At 35.9% G+C, this 18,596-nt stretch overlaps 1 protein-coding gene across 1 annotated transcript in view; it reads left to right on the top strand.

Moving 5' to 3' along the window:
• The window catches only part of LOC121736868, a 57,785-nt gene that overhangs the window by 13,502 nt on the left and 25,687 nt on the right, over nt 1–18,596 (top strand). The window lies entirely within an intron of this gene.

The following is an 18,596-nucleotide window of genomic DNA, read 5'->3' on the forward strand; positions in this document are numbered from 1 at the left end:
TTATCTACGCACACAACAATATTATCTACGCACACAATAATATTGAGTTGCCGGCACTTGCCGCATTCAGAAATTTGTTTTTTTTTATATAGCGCGGTATCTAGTCGAGCGCGCGCGCGAGACCAATCGTTTATCTAAGAGTGAAATAATTTTTCAAATCTGACGAGTAGTTCCTGAGATTAGCGCGTTCAAACAAACAAACTCTTCAGCTTTATAATATTATTAGTATAGATTGGTATAGATAATATTAGTATAGAATATATTCTGTGCTATATATTAAGTTAACTGTTCATTTATCACACTTGCTTCACGTCAAAACTCAAAAAATCATGCAATAAATAAACGAAAATTAATAATTGTTGGTATTTGGCAACGACTTCAAATGCGACTTGTGATTGATCCCTTGTAAACATGTTTGTTTTGTATGAAAGGAAGATTTGCTATGTATAGCACTTGTGTCCCCTAAAGTATAGCCCTTAATTATCATTAAAAAAATCTATAACTATATTTATTATGATAGAATGAAGAAAAAAAATGTTTTGCTGGTTAATATTGCTTCATAAGGGGTAATTAAGAAAATTATTAGGAAAAAAATTTTTTAGTAACTTATTTTAGAAAATAATTTGAGAAGCCATTAATGGCTTCGTATGCATAACAAGTACAGAATTTAGCTTTGTAAAAATCTTTGAAGCAGTTTCTTTTCTCGTTTAGGCGTAAGAAAACGTAACAAATTTCACTTTTATATGCGAGCAAAACATAATTATTAATTTTGATGATGTAGGAGTATTTTTGTCGAGGGTTACTAATGTGTTCATATGGTGGAGGCCGCAAAGGAAGACCTTCCGACTTGTCAAGGGTGTTTTTTGGTCAGACCGAAACAATTATTAATTATCTAAAAAATAAGAATATGTTATCCGACACGTTTAGAAAACGTGCAATAGTGCGATGCAGAATTGTAGTGCTAGTTGGACATCCAGATATCGCCACAATAACCATGCTTTTATTGTATTTGAATTAGAGAAAGTTAGAAAACGGTAATTTATCCTCATTCGAGTCAGATCCTAACTTATCACTATTCATCATCACCACGGATAGTTTTTGTGAACTTATTGGTATCATAAAAGTGCGCAAGTAAGATCGATGAATGCATACGAAGCCAGAAGTGGCTCCCGCGGAAAATTCAGAAAAAATAGAAGAAAAACCAAATCTATAGTAAAACAAATATTACAGAAAGTAAAAAGAACGTTTGAACATTATCATCAGATTTTTAACACACGAATAACGTACTTTTTTTCAATATTATACATCGTCAAAGTCTCATAAAATTTTACTTCGTATGTTTCATGCGCCCGCGCCGCTAAAAAGTGAAATTACATTCGCAGATGACATTTTTCCATCAGCAAAAAAATTCGTTTCGATCCACAGAGAAGTAGTTGATATAGGAGTGAAAATATATAATCCATTCTCATTATATTAAAGGCAGAAAAAAAATTTAATCTGAAATGGCTTCATATGCAGTAAAGGGTTAAGATACTTACATGATAAATTCTACAATTTTTTTCAAATTAACTATTATAATTATTTAAAATCTTCATCTTATTCGAGTTTTATAATGAAAGAGATCTTCAATTTAAAATACACTATAGAAAAACATTAGAAAATTACCTTTGAGATTACCTCTATCGTTTTTTTGCGTTTCAAATATTAACCCATACTTATATTATTTCATGCCTCTCGGCTCTATGTATCGTTTCGTTTCATACCAGTTAATAATAATATTATACTTAGATACCTAGGTATGTACTATGTAGAGTGTGAAATAAATATATAGCCAGAGTGATGGGACAAGGCCGCATCAGTTTGTTTATTTAATTTTTGCATGGTTTCCTGTTTATCACGTTTTGGGAATAGACTTCAGCAGAAATAACTGAGTGACGTCAAATAATTTAGGGTTCCGTACTAAAAAGAAAATTTACTACGAAAGTCGAAACCCTAAAAGGGTGTTCCGAGACTCGAAAAGTTCTTAATATGCCTAAATACAAACCACTGAACCGATTTTGCTGAAATTTGGTATGGAGATACTTTGACTCCCTCGAAAGGACATAGGATACTTTTTATTCCGAAAAAATGTACGGTTCCCGCGCGATAAACTAATTTTGGCGCAACGGAGTTGCGGGCGTCATCTAGTAAAAAATATATTTCTAACTAGAAGAGCCGTGAAAGCTTCGTATCACTTTCCTTCTAATACAAAATCTTTTCTGAACTTCCACGATTATTGAATTTCGAGTTTTAAGACTAACATTTTTATTTCAATAAATTGAAGATATGTATGACAAAGAAACACAACATATTTCATATTATTAGATAAGCAAACATGACGCATATTATGAGGGAACACATGTAATATGCCAAAATACTAGCGCCAAGTATTACAAGCGAAAACGTGGGGATATTAACATCTGTTGATTGCAATATCTCCGAAACCAAGGCGATTTTGATAGAACTTCGCATAGCACCTATGTAAAGTACAACGTCTATACGTGCAAAATTGACGAATATACGTACAACCAGATTAACCCTCGGTTGGTCGCGCTTTTAAAATAACGCCGTTGGTCACCTGGGGTCTTTGAAAGCCCGAAAATTAAATGACATAAAAATGGCATAAATTTATATATTTCTTCACCTTTTTATCTATATTATTATTATTTAATTCATTAGTAATCAGATTCAATCAAAAAATTAATAATATTTTGAAGATTTTTAACCTAAACACACAATTTAAAAATACAAGTCACAAAATTTCAGTTGGAGACCGTAAGATTGGAAAATTGAAAAAAAATCAAAATTATTTTAAAATTGTAGTAAAACATGAAGATAACTAAATTAACAGTTAAATTTCCTACAATTTAAAAAGCTAAGTACAAATAACATATTAACTATTGAATGTTAAACATTCACAAATTTTCAGCATCAAAACCACTGTATTTTATATATTTTCCTGTTCTAACACTTAAGAAGTATGGTAAATATACCAATAATTACTTTCTCATCATCATCAAAAAATAATAATAATCATTTCGGTCTAGGTAGCAAAATATGCATTTTTGGAAAAGTGCGTCTAACGCTTCTTCTAAGTGACATAAAACAATAAGAACCAACACACGATGATTTTTTTTTAAATTTATTATTAAAGTACAATGAAAATCACGAAAGAAATCCATTTGGGTGTGAAAACTGTATGGAAATATCAATTCAAATATAGTGACGCGGTTGGTCACCTGGGGTCTTTAAAGACCCCAGCGTGAATAAACGCATGTGTAACACACAACACATGCACGTGAGCTCAGACGAGTGGCGATTATATTGAAATATAATTCCTTTTAGGAAGCTACCTAAAGAGAGGAGTTGCTACGATTAATTTAAATATAGTTTTTTCACGTTTTTGCAAACTCCGGGCTTTGAAAGACCCCACGTGACCAACCGAGGGTTAAATATCTTATGTAGACTTGGCTAACGTCTTGCAATAATCGGCAAACATTTCAGAGATATAAACTATATTTTGTCCCGGGTCTCAAAGTATATCAATTATTATTTTTATCTATAACTTTCAGCGCGAAAAAAGATCAAACTACAGTACCTCTACCATGAGTTTAAAGCTATAGTATTTATCAATACTCGATACCGACTACGTAAATATTTAGTATGGCAAATTTTACAGCGCCTCTAGCGGTCACTTGCGGAAATAAAATTGCCATACTAAATATTTACGTAGTCGGTATCGAGTATCGATAAAATATACTATTGCTTTAAACTCATGGTAGAGCTACAGATTGATTGCAACGGATAGACAGCCACAATTTCGCATGTATAATGTCAATATTGATTAAATTAGGTTTGATTTTGCAGTAGTTTCTGAAATCAAGACTCCCAAAGTAATTAAGAGGATACAACAGCGGCTAGAGAAATGAAAAAAAAGTACGTGTAATATCTATAGCTGTCTCCCTTACCTCAAGCCTATACCGCAGAACGCGATAGAGACAACTGCAGAAAATCCAGAAAATCAACGATTCGTTGTCCCCTGATTCCTTCTCCAAAACTTAACCGATTTAAGTACTTTTTTGACTAAAGATTAAAAAAAGGCTTGAGCTGTGTTCCTATGTTTTGTTTTTTTTTGTATAATCTAGCCAAATCTGTTTTCTGGACGTTTGAACACAGTGGAAAATCTGGTCATTTTTTTGGGTTTTTGAACGTTCATATCTTATTTAATAATTAAATTATGAAAAAAAAGAAAACATAGGGACATTGTATTAGTGGCCGTAGATATTCAGGAAAAAAATTATAACTCTACTAGCATTATCCAGGGAGGAAACAGGGGACAACGTTTGTATGGAAAAAAGGGCGGTGTGGACTCCTCTTAACTGAGGACTCAAAGCAATTTTCCGGCTTACAATCGCGTAGGAGAATATCAAAGCAACATGCTTTGGAAACTATTTATAGGATTACGATTCACGTGCTTCAGTTTATCAATGAAGGTGCAATGGTACAAATTACAATACGTCTTTAGAAATCGGCCAAATGCGAGTCGCATTCGCTTACGGAAGGTTCCTTAATCCATTTTTTAATAAAAAACTAGCTGTCCCGGTGAACTTCGTGTCACTTTAAAACCTTCCCTGGACTTCTACGAATACTTTAAGACTGAAATCAGCCCAATCCGTTCAGCCGTTTTCGAGTTTTAGCGCGACTTTTTCGCAATATAAAAATTAAGGGGCAGACGAGCGAACGGGTCACCTGATGGAGAGCAACTGCCGTCGCCCATGGACACTAGCAACATCAGAATAGTTGCAGGTACGTTGCCGGTCTTTTGAGAGGGAATACTCTTCAAAGTATCAGGGTATATGGTAAGTAAAATAAGGGGAAAAGGGTCGTATAAGTCCGTAAATACTGCTGCCTGCTGGTGACAGTTAGTTCCAAAATTTTACTTTGCGTGGCAGAAAGTTACGCGAAAAACGCTCGGTGGAAGACTGCCGTACCAGTGAATAGCCGGTAAACTATTATTATTATCGAGCAGTAGCTCTACCATTTCATATCATTTTCAAAATTTTTTTTAAATAAGCGAGCAAACGAGCATACGGGTCACCTAATGGAAAGCAACTTCCGGCGCCCATGGACACTCGCAGCTTCAGAAGAGCTGCAGGTGCGTTACCGGCCTTTTAAGAGGATACAACAGGGACTAGAGAAATGAAAAAAAAAGTACGTGTAATATCTATAGCTGTCTCCCTTACCTCAAGCCTATACCGCAGAACGCGATAGAGACAACTGCAGAAAATCCAGAAAATCAACGATTCGTTGTCCCCTGATTCCTTCTCCAAAACTTAACCGATTTAAGTACTTTTTTCATTAAAGATTAAAAAAAGGCTTGAGCTGTGTTCCTATGTTTTGCTTTTTTTATATAATCTTGCCAAATCTGTTTTCTGGACGTTTGAACACAGCGGAAAATCTGGCCATTTTTTTGGGTTTTTGAACGTTCATATCCTATTTAATAATTAAATTATGAAAAAAAAGAAAACATAGGGACATTGTATTAGTGGCCGTAGATATTCAGGAAAAAAATTATAACTCTACTAGCATTATCCAGGGAGGAAACAGGGGACAACGTTTGTATGGAAAAAAGGGCGGTGTGGAATCCTCTTAAGAGGGAATAGGGTAATAGGGAAGGGTAGGGCTGGAAAGGGAAGGGAAAAGGAGAGGGTAGGGAAGGGAATAGGGTAGGGGATTGGGCCTCCGGTAAACTCACTCACTCGGCGAAACACAGCGCAAGCGCTGTTTCACGCCGGTTTTCTGTGAGAACGTGGTATTTCTCCGGTCGAGCCGGCCCATTCGTGCCAAAGAATGGCTCTCCCACGTCAATTTTTTTAAATTTAATAACGATTTTAGTTCCGCAAGTAACCGGTAGAGGCATTGTAACCATACTAAATATTTACGTAGTCGGTATCGAGTATCGATAAAAACTATAGCTTTAAACTCATGGTAGAGCTACTGAAATATATTTTATTTTACTTTGTTTTGGAAATAAATATTTTGTGAAAATTTCCACTGTCTAGCTATCGTAGTTCTTGAGATATGGCCTAGAGACAGAACCTTACTGACTAACTACCAAGACTTCGCTGTGTGTCCGTCCGTCCAACCACCCAAATATACACACGGTAAAATCCTTGGTAGTTTTTGCTTTTCGAGTTCTTAATCCTAACATTACGAAATTATACCTATTTGTGTATTTGAAAGGTAAATTTTAAAGGAACGATCGTAGATAATGGTAGTATTGTTATTGATATAATCTTTTCACAGAACCAGCTAGCTGTAAGCAGATTAATTTTGTTATTATGAGTCTGTGTATAGATTTTATAGACCACTTGACTAGCTTCTCTGAACAGTATTGGTTTCAGGAAAAAATTATTATTGAGATGAACTTTTCTCTTATCAATACCTACTTAGGTGAGATCTCACCAGGCAAACTCAAAACTTCGTTTTATAAAACTTAGTACTAATTGAACTCTTTTACGCGGTTACGTAAATCTTGTTCTGTTTCAATTGGATTTCACAAACTTCTTTTGATCGCAATTATTAAAATATCTAAGTTTACGTGACGTCACGCGATTATTTTACATGTTTTCATCATTTGAAAGCCTTTTAACGTTAATTAACTACAAAATAGCAAAAAAACAATACATAAGCCAACCAAACGCATGTGTCAAAACTGTCATCATCCCTCGATCGTGGATTCGTGGAAATCTATTATGCATTAACATTTATTTTGTCTAGAGTATCAGACCTTGGGCGTTCAGAAGAGATAAAACTCGGATTTGCTGTGAACGCGTTTAGCTTATGTTGGTGAAATGCAATACGATGTTATAATCGCCGATTAATTAATCGCGTTCATACGTTTTGAACCGGATCAGTGTGCATTGAACACGTTCCATTTCTTTGGTGAAATCGGAAAAAAAAACGGTTCCCATGCAAAAATAAATATTGGCCCAACGGAGTAGCAGTCGTCATCTAGTTTATAAAATATACAAATATAGAAATCTATGTACGGTTTTAAAGTATTTTCTATGACCAATTATTATTATTACAATAATTATTATTGTCACTTGAAACTTTCCTTTTTTTTGGACCGTTTTTGAAATATTAACGCGCCGACCGCCGTTAGGATCGATAGATGACTATTTTAGTGCCAACTTTACCCTGCTTCTAATAAAATAAAATAAAACTGTAAAATATATTATTAATAACCAAAAAATCACGTACGGCGTACCGTATATCCTCGTGCACCTACACGATATAATAAATAATAATTTTGTCATATAAACAATTTAAAGCCACATATTATACAAGTGTTTTAAATATACACTCAATAAATATAACAAAAAATACCAGAGCTCTGCCAAGCGTTTCTCAATAATATGTTTTTGTATTTTAAGAATTGTGAAGGAACGTGTTGACACAGTAATTGCTATGAACTTGGGTTCTGTGAAGGGAAAATGTACTACGAATAGTTTACATGTGCTTAGGATTCCGTAGGCTCACTGCTGGGGGGGGGGGGAGATCTGCAAGTCCTCCTTCACCAGCGAGGAGATTTTCCAGGGGAAGCGGCTGCTTGCTGAGACGCTCGGACAGAGCGCGAATATGCCATCACGACGAAGGGATGGAACAGAAAGGAGCATGCAGGATATCATCTCCCTGCTGAAGCCGGATCCGGATGAGGCGAAATTGTGGCGAAAAAACTGCACAAGCTGCCGCCCGTGACGCTGGACCACGTCGACATCATCACCCTCTTAAAGGACATCAGGTTCCTGAAAGAAGAGTTGGCCGAAGTTCAAGGTAGAATGCAGGCATCAGAGTCTACGATCAGCAATCTACGTAATGAATTATCACAATTAAAGAGTGGTAATTCAATATGTAGGTCACCTGATGCCGCCGACGCGGTGCGCAGGCGATCACGTTCAGCCCGTCAGCACTTTCAGACGGGTCAACGCACGCGCACGTCATCGCCGCCGCCGCCGCTGCCCCCGCCGCCCGCGCCCCGCCTGCAACGGAGCCGCGGCCGAACTACGCAAGTGTCGCCGCCCCGCCTCCTCCCCCGCGTTCCAAAAACAAAGGGAAAAAGGAGGCCTCTGCAAAGGAGTGTCCTCTCTCCGAAGAGGACCGAAAGTGCGATGATGACGGGTTTATAAAAGTGGAGAGGAAGAAGAAGAAACCCGTCGTCCGCAACCATCGCGGCACCGCACCCGAAGGACCCGAGCAGCTGTTGCGGCGTGAAACTCCCGCGACGCCGCTGTACGTGTCCAGGCTGCACTGGTCCACGACGGTCGAGCAGGTCGTGGACTACATCAGGAGCAGGACTCACTTCGTCTTGAGGGTCGAGAGTCCCGCCACAAAGTCAATTTTAGCTTCTTTGTGGTGAGGATACCGACGCATCATCTACCGACCTTCGAGAAGGAGGAGTTCTGACCGAATGGAGTCATCTACAGGAGGTTCCGAGGACGACTTCCGAACACGTCACGCCCCACGTCGCAGACAATACGTGTTTAGTGTTAGTGTTAGTTTTAGTATAAATGTATGTATGTTAGTCTATAAGGTATTTATAATATGGGCCAAGATGCCTGACTTAAATAAATAAATAAAAAATAAATAAATTTCAATATTAAAAAAAAATGCTAAACTATTTTAGCCCCACTGTAACTTTCGATTAAAATCAATTTTGGACAGCAAAAGAATCGAAAGAAAGATTTCTTCTAAAACATTTAAACATCCGACAGTCGACACCAAACATCATATCCATCCATTTAATATAAATTAATGGGAACAGAAAAAATCTAATGAATAGAAAATAACTGTCTATCAAACAGGCGATTAATAATGCCAATATAGGCCAAGGACAGGCCCTATATCATATATGGGCCAAGGACTCGACCTATACTCCGCAGAAGGCTTACTTGGCACGTTTTAAGGGTTAAGGCCAAATTTATTACATCCCATCTTAATATTTTAGTGTCATATTTTACAAGAGTTATGTTCTTCATATAGACATTATATATGTATAGTATTACTTGGTACTACCAATATATATTCTGTGATATTACCTAATAATAATAAAATAAGAACAATAATATACTGAGGCGGGGTATTCATTTGACCGATCACTTAGTCGTAGGTTACACGTTCAATTTGTCATCAATCTGGCGATGGCGTCAATCTGAGACTGACGCCAGATTGATGGCTATAAAAAGTACTTATATTAAAAAAATGATCAGTCCATCAATCGTGGGTTAGACGTTCAGTTTAGCGTCAATCTTTACTAGACTGATGGATCAGATTGATGAGAAACTGAACGTGTAACCTACGTCTTACGAAAGATCACATCTACGCTATTTCCCCTTATGCTTCACTCTTGCGGCGCTAGCTTCAGTTTTAGTCGAAAAATGTATTCTAAAGAAAAAAAATTTAACGCCGACTGCAAGCTTAAAAAGTTATTTCGGTTTGAACTTCGAGCGCGGTCTGAGAGACCCCATGAGGTGTTTTGTCCAGATTTATTAACAGTTAGATTCTAGACAAAGTGTGTTTGCGTGTGCCAAAAATTCGAACAGTTTGATTCTTCGTAACTCGAGTAGCTATTTTGCAAATGATTTTTAGTTCGCCATCCTAAAACAATGTCAATATTTTTGACAGTTGCCAATATTTTCAGAGCGATTAATTAGCAACCACTCTTCAAATAGTGTAGTGCCTGGGATTTTTAATTTCTGTATTTTTTATTATTCTCGCAACATAGTCGGTCTAACCGGAGAGATGAGTAGTACGTCGGAGATTCACAGCCATATGTGCGGGTTTTTATTCACGATGTTTTCCGTCACCGTACGAGCGTCCGTATTATATACTTGAGATCTAAAAATGTCTCGTTGGTACACGCCTCCAGCCGGGCTCGAACCTGCACCCTCTCGAGTGCGAACCGAAGGTCTACCCACTAGGCCACGGACGCCATACTAACCGCTGGAAACACAAATCCTCACACATTTCGTAATTCAGTTCCCAAGCCGCGTAGAAACCGCAATCTCCCGATTGCGATGTAAACACACGTATAAATAGGTGCTAATGTTTTAAAACAAGTGTTTGTTTAGTGTAAATACCATTCGAACTAGTTGTGAAAACAGACGTCCACTTTATTTAAATGTGACAGAATAGTCTGGAAATTGAAACAAGCTTTGTACTTACTATTAGAGAAGTTGATTCCTAGGCAGATGGGGGACCTATGTAGTTTGGTCGCGTTAATATTATGTCAAACCCAGCCCAGATCACAATTAACATTGAATTGACGTGATCCGGCCAAATGACATTGGTCTGTCATCTGCCTAGGAATAAATTTCCTATGCAGTTGACAGACAAGATTTTCAACTCCGTAAAACAAATCTACAAGGATGGTTTGTTGCCACATTCAGATACGAATATTAATTTACTTCACAAAATTAATTTAATACGTGCGTAATTAAATGAAGATTTTGACATACGTCCTATACATTCATCAAACTCTTCATTAACTTAAAGTTTAATCATAAATTAAATGTTTCCGAATACGGCCGTTAGCCCGATATAACAACGCAATCTTAAAAAGTATCACTTAAAAGCTTAAAAGACAGTAAAGTTCACACTTCATTTTATCAATTGTTATCTCATTTGCATGTTGCCAAATTGGAAATTATAGGACGCGTAGCATTTCCAAATTTGTATTCAATAGACAGATTGGCAGGACGTCTCAACTCTCACGCAATTAAGGTGACGTCTTGATAATTTGGCTGCAGCGATATCGATTTTTTTCAACAATGATCAAAGCTAAGAAATTAAAGATCATTATCAGTATTCATCATGTCTTTATCTTTGAATTACCCATAGCATAATACGATTGGTAAACTTTTATAACACATAATAATTAATCAAAATTACCTCTATAAAAACAGGGATTCTAATTTTGCCAACTTTAACTTTTTGAGAGTGATTTAAGCTTCCAAAATTTGTACATACATTACTTCAAGCATACACTATAATTTGCCCATAGCTTATAATTTATGAAATATATTTATGGTTTTTAAATTACGCGATAAAAACCATTTTGTCGCTTACGCCCTTTCCATTTCTTGTTTGAAAACAAGCGATCTAAACACATCCAAAACGATTTTTTACTTTAACGCGGCGTCACTTTAACTTTAGAACTACATCTACGCGTCGCGTTGTGGTCTGAATGGACCCTAGTGCCTAACAACGAAGTAGTAACTATGTGAGAGTCATAATGAAAGTTTTACTGCTCGAAAAAAACGGAATTTTCTTCAACTGATTGTCATTACAGGTTACTTTTACTGATACATAAAACCCGAAACACAAATAACGTTTTAATCGCATTGAAGAAATCAATTGAACGCGTTTCTCGAAACAACATCAAAGAATTCGTTGTGTAGCGCGCGATAATATTTTTACGAGCCATAAACTGGTTTTACAGTGTCATTTCATGTGATTGTTATGCTAAGTGGTTGTAATGTAAACTTTTTGGTGAAAATTTCGATTTTAGTGGCCAGAATAACTAATCTTTAAGAAGGCCTCTATATTATATTTGTCCGATATAAGCGATAAGGAACGTGTAAAGCAGCGTTTCCCATTCTCCGTAGCCGTAGCGGGCCGTTAAAATAAAATACGGGTCGCTTTCATCAGTTTCGTCAGCTCTCTACTTCGTAGTTCGCAATTTGTATTTAATAATTGAGTATTATTTAAACTTAATTAGGTTAAAAATACAGTGGGTCATGAAGGAGAAAAAATTAAAATCGCTTTAGTAGCTTAAATATATAGAGGTAACAGAGGAATAGGAAATAAATCATATTTTAGTTCGGTCGATAAATTTTGCCCCACCCAGCCACAATAAGTTTTCAGTTACAACTTATTTTCCACGACAAATGGTTTTCTGACAGTAACAGATGACTACCCAGAAATAGTCTAGACCCAGACTTCTATTTTAGGACTTTCCTTTTAAGAACTCGTTATTCGATGCAATATCTAAAATGTCGCGATATTATTAGATAGAATTTTGTTGCCAATTAATTAAATAAGTAGTTATTTTTAAATAAGTATCATTTTGAGGATAGCCGATCCATATACTGATAATAACCAGAAAGTGTGTTTGTCCGTTCCGTCTTTACGCTAAACTGATTTTGATGTGATGGGATAAGACGATTGTCTTTATAACTGAAAATGTACATTTATGGAACCCTTTTTTACTAATGCCTCCCAAAAACCCTTAAAATAAACTCTAGAGTCTAGCCTTTTGTGTAGAATCCCTTTTCTACTAATGTATAGGTATTTCTTCCAAAACATTTCCTTAAAATAACTGTCGAGTACCTTTTAATCTTCAAAACATTCCCTTAAAATAAACTCATACCCTAAATGTTGGATGACCTGGATCCAGGGCTTATACCAACATCCGATCAGCAATAAAAGCGTTGAGTATGTTAGTCATGATAATTTTATATTGGCGAGGCTAAAAATAACACCTCTCTTTTAAGGAGGTTGGCAAATCTTTGGACGAGTCATCGAATACAAATATCTTAATTGCAGACTACTATGTATAATATGTCTATAATATATCATCGACCATCCTTGGCATGAAAACCAAGAACAAAAATGAAAAAAAATCTGAAGAAAAAAAACGACAAACTCCTCCAGCAGTCAGCGAGCTGATGATGGATTATTGCTAAAAACACTCTCAACCATGTCAGTTTTCAAACAATAAAACTAGATTAAAATCGGTCTACTCGGTCAGATGCTATATCATAAACCCATACACCTCAATTTTATTTTTTTGAACAAACGCGATGAATGAATGAAACAACCTGACTCTCGAGTGACTCTTCAAAACCATAGACAAACATATTACTTTTGAAGTATATAAAAAGAACTCGACCTCCAATGCGCACGCAGAGTGTCAGTAAAGTAAACAAACAGACAGGCGGCCTTGCTGTTGCTGTAAACAACGCCGGGAGCTATAGGAATGGCTAATGAGAATAGCTCAACGTATTAAACAAGTATACAGTTATAATGGTACACCGGTTTCGGTGACGGTAGCCAGTTTCATTGCATGCGGCTGCTTTAGGTTGGCACAAAATGGATAAATACAGGCGGTTTATATGTCCATGTGTAACGACATAGATCATTGTTAACGACATATTATTCGTCTATGATTGCCCATGATAGCAATGGTGGCTATCCATCATTGATAATATAAGTAGTAATAAGAATTTTAGGTTCAGTCTAGGCGATAGGCGCCTGAAAGACTAACCTAACCTAATCTAAGTTTCGGTTATAAAAAATGTACTTACTCAAAACAAAAATTAAATCTAACACGAATTATAAACCAATTTGTTAGCACTAATTGTATTACATCAACAGATTATATTTTTCATCACATGATTGAAACGTAGCCAAAACCAAACAGAATAACTAGAATTAAATTGATCGGCAAATATTATAATAAATAATAATAAACGATCGACTATAGCCGTTCAGCTTTCAAGTTGCATTCGTTTTCGAACCTATAAATTCTTTAAGTGCAAGGAAAGATTATGTTTTGAGTAAACAATATTTTGTGCCTATAACTGGTACGCCTCTGAGAGCAACGTTGCATTTTATAACGGAGGTCGAAATTTCATTTTATGCTCGCAAAAAAATAACAATAAAAATACGAATTATTATGTTATAATAACTTACGGATTTTGTCGCGGAGCACTTTTCTTATTTCCGTTTCGGCTGCTTTCCAGCCATAGACTTTTCTAGCGGCCGTGATCACGGGTGGACTGAGGTGACAGACGTCAAACTCGCTGAAGTTGTTCAACTACCCGCAGATTCATCTATTATATTTTGTGTTCCGATCTACGTAGAACGTTTTTGAGATTTATTCTTCAGTTTGTTTATTAATAGAATTAACGCAAGTTACGTTTCGAATTATAAATTACGACAATAATATAATACTTATAAAAATCTTTTATATTAAGAAGGTTTCCTAAATAAGTGATTATAATAAAAAAGTATTATTACTTATCATAAGTTTTAGACTTGAACGTTGTCTAATCTATGTCTTATATGTTTATAAGAGTAGGTACTAGATCATTGGTAATCTTGTTTAAAAATAATTTATGTTGTTATGAGTCAGCTGGCGAATATGTGGAGCAGTTTATTATATCTATTTATCAAGCCGTGCATCTATTATAATCCTTTACATCTTTTTGAAACGTATTGAAAATGTTTTATTAAATTCTTAATTCCTTCTTAAACCACAGTTTCTTTGATGCAGACAATCACCAGACAATCCAATATGTGCACATTAAGGAAATAATTAATTTGTCTGATATGTTTTTTATACTGTAAAATGTAAATAATAATCTTATGCCATTGTTTCCGCTCTTCATCTTGTAATAAATAAAAATAATGTTGCCATACTTCAACCACCTATGACTCAGACTGTCGCAACTGAACCCTGGTTGGCTAAAGCCCACCAATGTACTTTGTTAGTGTTTACAGTTTGTTAAAATGTCATATTTTCTTCTCTTTCATTCATATAAAAAACGAAAGTGGCAACCTGGGCTTGTACTACGAAACCATTTTGAGTTCGAATCGAATCGAAAAACAATCGAACGAGAATGCCGCATCCTACTCTAACAAACGTGAAATGACGTTGTTAGAGCGGGACGCGGCATTCACGTCCGATTGTTTGAGTCTCATAACGGTTTCGTAGTAGGCCTACTGATACATTCAAGCATTAACTTTAACAGTCATTGGTGAAATTTGGCCTAAAGCTTGGTATTACTAATATATTATATTCTGTGCGAAAGCACAGATGGATAATAGTACAAGCGAAAGCTTAATAGTTGACGTACTATCTTCGTCACCTGAATAAATAGTCCAAACTTCATACACCACAGCTAGTGGCCTTGACAATGCAATGCAAGATCTAATAAGTAATAACAGATGTCGCATCTGCGTTATATCATCTGTGCCAGGTGAACGAACTCCAAAATGGCGCATCTGAAATTGCAGGCGATTTACTCCGTTTATTTTTAAACCGAATCGCTTCCGGATAATAAATATTTATGATTCATCTCACGTCAATCTGCAGGCTTAATATGGCATAGAAATACGAAAGAATAGAAACAATAAGATTGGGTTGCACCAGAGGCGTGGTTAAAGTTATAGTTAATTATGGCGTCCTTTAGCTTTAACTTTAACCTTAACTTTAACCGGAGCAATTCACAGTTGTCTGTTGCGCTTATTTCTTTTATTGAAGCTTTGTACCTACAGGTAACGGGATTGAGGGTATAAAAATTGAATTATCCGTCAAAATCGACAGGAAAAATATAACACTGCAAAACATAGTAAATTTTCAGATGTATTGTAAAAGATTTGACATTTTGCACTGTAATTAGTTAAAGTTACAGCTGTTATAGTTAAAGTTAGTTGGTGCAACCTAATCTAAAAGATTAGGTTGCACCAACTGAATTTTTTAAAGACATTCAGACTTATATTTCTGAATGTTTTTAAGAACTTTCTCTTCACGCCCAAACAGCTGAACAGATTTTGATGAAATATGATATGGAGATACTTTTTGGAAGGGACATAGGATACTTTTTAACCTGGAAAAATGTACAGCTACCGCGCGATATACGAATTTTGGCGCAACAGAGTTGCCGGCGTCATCTAGTTTTGCCTAATTTAATATTTGAACACAATTAAATTGCATTTTGTTCAGTCAATGAACATGGACAAAGTGTATTTTGATAAAAATATATTATAATTATTGGTAGCTGTGTCACATGATTTCGGGCCAATTTATATTAGCGCAGAGTCGAAGCGCATCGAAACGAAGGATCAAAACTGAACATTTGCTATGTTCATATATCCAACCGTAACTCCAAAGCCATAACGCACACATTACATCTGAGAATTTTAAAAGGCGCGCGCGCGTCGGGCGCGTTTGCGCTAATTCGCGCGCATGCGCCCGACCAACGCTGGTTGATCTCGCAAAACTCAAAAGTAATAATATTATGTGCATTACGTTCTTGAGTTACAGAGTTTTCTGTGTAGTTTTTGGGAATTCGCTTCGCTGCGCTTCGACTCTGCTCTATTATTTAAATTGATTAATTGACCGTAAGTTCTACTAATTCCCAACGTGGTAACTAGTAACTATTCAATTTTTATATTCAATTTGTAAGCACCTGAATCGCTTGTCAGCAGCACCAGCATAGACAGTAAATAAAGTTTTGTTAGACGAGTACGTTTCTGTCAATATTCTGATATGACGTGTGCAGCATGTCGGATTTTGGTCGGATTATTTACTGTATGCTAGTAGCGCCCTCTGCTGCCTTTACCTTTGCGTAATATTCAATATTCAATAAAAAAGTATAAGAGTAGTTTTTTTTTATTATACAAAGTTTTATACATTAGGATTTAGGAACTTGCTTCATATTCATATTTATTTGTGGTACAAATAAAACAGTTCCCATAAAAAAACAATCTGTCTGTTTGTTTCTGGTGAAATAATAATATTATCAACTTCTTATTACCAATGTAATAAGACAAGAAGACCAGATTAAAGAATAAATTCGTAATTTAAGAATGACAAAGTTGTCTTATTAAAGTCTCATAAATATTATGTATTATACTGATGACAAAATAAAGCTTTGGGTACGACAAAAATTCAAGTAAAATTCCACTTTATGAACTAGGCTAGGTTTCATTTTCTACCGATATTGGTCTAGCGACAAACCTATATTAGGCTATGTCATAAAGTGACATTTTATTCAAACTTTTGTCGGTCGCGGTCGCTATTGCCACGTTGATCGGAACGGTACCAGAGTACATACTTTGAAAATATAATATTATTATTTATTATGCTTACAAAAACTTAGAACAAGTCGTCTGAATAGACTTTTTACACTAAAGTACGTATATTTTCTTTATAAACTTAACTAATAATAATTATTATGTACAACTACTGTTCTTATATTATTCCATAGTTATGGCCTTTCATATTAGGAAATTGTTAATATAAGCACTTAAATAGAATTATTTACTGCGATTAAAAAATGAGTGGTGACAAAAATATAGAATTATGTATGCAAAATCTATGTTACACTTTTAGTAACTTAGGTATTATATTTTTAGTTCTTATTCTTATAATTTTGAGATCATTCATTTACTTCCTACCCCATATAAGAAATAGAGAAAATATATAGAACTGAGAAAAGAAATAGCTATAGACTGATCACGTATTCGGCAGTAACAGTATACATGGCCACAGACTACTTAGAAAAACTACATGGCATTAATATAGAGTTCGCTACTTTACTGTTAGGCCCAATTTCGCCAACGTATGTTAGTGTTAACAGCTTGTTAAAATTTAATGTCTTCTCTTTCATTCATATTAAAAATGAAAGAGATAGAGTGATACTTCCAGCATTAACTTTAACAGTTGTTGGTGAAATTGGGTGTAAGTCTGCCGAACACTCGCTCTTATGCTACGTACTCACATGCGGTTTTGCTCGATAGTTTTACACCAAATCGAATAATAATTACTGTGTGGACCGCAAAACTGACAACTCGAAGGCTCGCATCGAACGGCTCGATGGAATTAAATATATCCATTTAGAATAAAACTATCGAGCAATGCTGAATGTGTGCACGAAATCCCGAGCCGCGGGATTTGCTCGACGTTATTGCTCGATCGAGCAAAACTAGACTACTAGCTCAATTCGTATGAACGCTGTACAATGGACCAGTAAAGACTAAAGAGGCAGGATCATCTGATGGTAAGCGGTTGCCACGACGCGTATACAGTCGTAGCCCCATAGTTCAACAAAAACATTAAATTGTAATTTTTGGTGTTACCCACGTTTCCTTATAATTCCTAAGACCCCCTTAGACCTTTGCTTCTTACGGCACGGCGTGCGCTCATTTCAGGTACAACTTACTAAATAAGACAGACATTGCAGTAAAATTATTAGTTTGTGTATTTGCATCTTCATGTGTTTGTATAGCCTGCCTAAAGACTGTCGTTTTTATTAAAGTGAGCGCCATCTCTTGGCAAAGAGGCGAACGGTTTTAAGGCTTTTGTAGAGCTAGCTTATTCGATGCACTGACGGCCGCACACAGTCACATTTGATTACTGAACATTGATTTAATGATGAATTTGACATAAGCTTTATACATTCGTTGCCGCATTTAAAGACGAATATTAGTTACTGTAATTAAATGAAGAGTTTTACAGATAACGTACGATGCTTATGTTGTGCTATTATCTATTCTGTGCTTTTGTCAAAATCTTCATTTATAATCAGTTAAGTAATTAAGAGTCTCTGTGTGTGTGTGAGTGCGGCCATCAGTCTTTATTAAAGGGGTGTGAAGATTTTGGCCGACCTATAATAATATATATAATATCTATGGACGCTTCACACCACGTCAGTCTGGCCCCGTGCTAAGTACCAAAAGGACTTGTGTTACAGGTACCAGACAAC

This window comes from Aricia agestis, chromosome 19 (genome assembly GCF_905147365.1).
Source record: "Aricia agestis chromosome 19, ilAriAges1.1, whole genome shotgun sequence".
NCBI lineage: Eukaryota > Metazoa > Arthropoda > Insecta > Lepidoptera > Lycaenidae > Aricia > Aricia agestis.